Source organism: Orcinus orca, chromosome X, assembly GCF_937001465.1.
Source record: "Orcinus orca chromosome X, mOrcOrc1.1, whole genome shotgun sequence".
Lineage (NCBI taxonomy): Eukaryota > Metazoa > Chordata > Mammalia > Artiodactyla > Delphinidae > Orcinus > Orcinus orca.
In genome coordinates this window covers 4,034,756-4,038,234 of record NC_064580.1, presented here as the reverse complement: position 1 = coordinate 4,038,234, position 3,479 = coordinate 4,034,756, and the positions used below count along the sequence as shown (strand labels likewise).

The window sequence follows — 3,479 nt, the reverse complement described above, 5'->3', positions numbered from 1 at the left end:
CCATCTGAGCGTCCAGTCCCCATCTGGGTGGTTTGGACTGTGTCATCTGAGCTGAGCTGGGCTGCACTTCCCGACACACCCTTCTGTGTAGGTTTTCAGACCTCCTTCACTTTCTCCTTCTCCAGCTTTAAGGCTTTCCTATATACATCGGCGCATTTTATTCCTCCAGCACTTGTCTAGGCTTTAAACTACGTGGTATTTTTAGACCACCATCACCTCTTTCTTACTTTCTCCTTTACAGATGAGCAAACTCATATAGGGGCACAGATAGTAATGGATAAACAGAATTTGGTCTTCTCATGCGGACCTCTTCCTATTGCACTACGCTCATTATATCACAGGGGTTCCTGTGAGCCCTGAAATTACATGTCTGCATTTACATTTCTTTTTTTTTTTCATTGAAGTATAGTTGATTTACAGTGTTGTGTTAATTACTGCTGTAAAGCAAAGTGACTCAGTTATATACATATATATTCTTTTTCATATTCTTTTCCATTATGGTTTATCACAGGATAATGAATATAGTTCCCTGTGCTCTACAGTAGGACCTTGTTGCTTATCCATTGTATATGGAATAGTTTGCATCTACTAACCCCAAGCTCCCAGTCCTTCCCTCCCCTACCCCACAACCCCCTTGGCAACCAGAAGTCTGTTCTCTATGTCTGTGATTCTGTTTCTGTTTCATAGATATGTTCATCTGTGTCCTATTTTAGCTTCCACATATAAGTGATATCCTATGGCATTTGTCTTTCTCTTTCTGACTTGCTTCACTCAGTATGATCATCTCTAGGTCCATCCATGTTGTTGCAAATGGCAATATTTCATTTTTTATGGCTGAGTAATATTCCATTGTATGTATGTACCACATCTTCTATATCCATTCACCTGTTGATGGACATTTAGGTTGCTTCCATGTTTCAGCTATTGTGAACAGTGCTGCTATGAATATAGGGGCGCATGGATCTTTCTGAATCATGGTTTTCTCCAGATATATGCCCAGGAGTGGGATTGCTGGATCATATGGTAGCTCTATTTTTACTTTTTTAAGGAACCTCCATGCTGTTCTCCATAGTGGCTGCACCAACTTACATTCCCACCAACAGTGCAAGAGGGCTCCCTTTTCTCCACACCCTCTCCAGCATTTGTTGTTTGTAGACTTTTTAACGATGGCCATTCTGACCAGTGTGAGGTGCTACCTCATTGTAGTTTTGATTTGCGTTTCTCTAATAATTAGCGATGTTGAGCATCTTTCATGTGCTTCTTGGCCATCTGTATCTCTTCTTTGGAGAAATGTCTATTTAGGTCTTCTGCCCATATTTTGGTTGGGTTGTTTGTGGGGGTGTTTTGTTGTTGTTGTTATGTCTGCATGTAGAGCACAGTGCTAAGACATAGTGTACCTGGAATAAACAACCGCTATAGAAACAATTATCAGTTCAGATCGAAATGCTGTTAACGTTCAGTAAAGCAGCAGTTCTGTACAAAGGAGTAAAGAATTTTGTGGGTGATGAACCTTCATGGAGTCTCTGTTCATACAGATTTCAGTTCAGACTGGCCACATGTGTTACCTAGAAGCCAAACATACGTGTCTTTTCTAGAAATGATTTCTTGCTTAAACCCTTTCATGATTGTCTGTGCACACTCTCTCGGGGTTAAAGTGTTGGGTGAGGGAAGATGTTTCAGCAACAGACATATGTGAATGTTTGAAAATCAGAGCCCCCGAAACAGAGGGAAATTTCTCGGCAAGCACTTTGAGGAATGCGTAGCAGTGCTTTAAAGCGCACAGGGGACGTAAACGGCTCCTGAGTGATTAGAAATCGTCCTCCCGTTACCTGTCACCCTGTTTAGAAAGTTATTAGGTGCTCACTTCGGCAGTGCATATGCTAAAATTGGAACGATACAGAGAAGATTAGCATGGCCCCTGCGCAAGGATGACACACAAATTCGTGAAGCGTTCCATATTTTTTAAATAAAGATTCTGAATGCAAAAAAATAAATTAAATAAATGCTTAGAGGCAAAAAAAAAAAAAGGAAAGTTATTAGGCTGATACCTTAATAAGAATTGTGTAAATAGTATTAGGAGAATGACAGATGGTTTCCTCCAGAAGATTAACTTCTCTGCAGCTAAACCACTTTACTAGTAATTATTTGAGAAATTATCTCTGGAGCAGAACAAAAGTGAAACTCTTTAAGTTACAAAACGTGTTTTATAGACTCTAGAGAAAAAGCACATTCACATATTTGGGGATTTCTTTTGTAATCCTTCAATGACATGGGCCCTACTGTACAAACACTCAAAATAATACTTTATTTTATTTTTTAATTTTTATTTTTTTTGCTGTACGCGGGCCTCTCACTGCTGTGGCCTCTCCCGTTGCGGAGCACAGGCTCCGGACGCACAGGCTCAGCGGCCATGGCTCACGGGCCCAGCCACTCCGCGGCATGTGGGATCTTCCTGGACCGGGGCACGAACCCGTGTCCCCCGCATCGGCAGGCGGACTCTCAACCACTGCGCCACCAGGGAAGCCCTCAAAATAATATTTGACCTGGGTGTAATATTCATCCCGCTCCTTGCAGGTTCTGTAGAATATCCTTTGATGCCCATTTTGAGTTAAATATGTATAAATGTAAGGCAGGGTTCTGCAAACTTCTTCTTAAAGTAAATATTTTAGTATTTTAAAATCCTAAATATTTTAAAAGTAAATATTTTAGACATTCAACTTGGTGAACCAAGATGCAAAGTTGAGGCAATTAACACAGGCAAATATACAACCATTTAAAATGTAACCATTTGGGGCTTCCCTGGTGGCGCAGTGGTTGAGAGTCCGCCTGCCAATGCAGGGGACACGGGTTCGTGCCCCGGTCTGGGAAGATTGCACATGCCGCGGAGCGGCTGGGCCTGTGAGCCATGGCCGCTGAGCCTGCGCGTCCGGAGCCTGTGCTCCACAACGGGAGAGGCCACGACAGTGAGAGGCCCACGTACCGCAAAAAAAAAAAAAAAAAAAAAAAAAGAAAAGTAACCATTTGGAAATGTTCAGACCATTCTTAACTCACCAACCCTTAAAACACACAGATACAAGCAGCTGGCCAGATTTGGCACACTGGTTGTAGTTTGCTAAGACCTATTTTTAAAGTATCAAAAATGGTCTAAAATATGTCATTAGTAGTGATTTTAATTGTAATGATAGCATCCATAATCACAGTCACTGAAAGCCACGTGTTAAAGCTTATGGAATCATTTCACTTGCGCTACCTTGTGTGATTCAGCCGCCTCCCCGCCTCCCAACTATCATTCTAAGTGCTTTTCCATTGGGAGCTTTGGGGTGGGAACCGATTTGATTAAACTCAATGAGGACAGAATCATCTTTTGTCTGAGATGTTCATAAAAGGCACATGATTTGTGGGATCAGCTGGCACGGGCATGATGTCCAAGCAGCCCCGTGCACTGTCTTCTTGACATTGCCCTCGACAAGACAGGATTT

The 3,479-nt window shown here is 42.1% G+C and overlaps 1 non-coding gene across 1 annotated transcript; it reads left to right on the top strand.

Annotated features, from left to right (window-relative positions):
• Window positions 1–1,858: 1,858 nt before the first annotated feature.
• On the top strand, window positions 1,859–1,963 carry LOC117199799 (U6 spliceosomal RNA). Its single transcript, XR_004481136.1, has one exon. It is a non-coding gene; the product is annotated as a U6 spliceosomal RNA (small nuclear RNA).
• The last annotated feature ends 1,516 nt before the right edge of the window (window positions 1,964–3,479 follow it).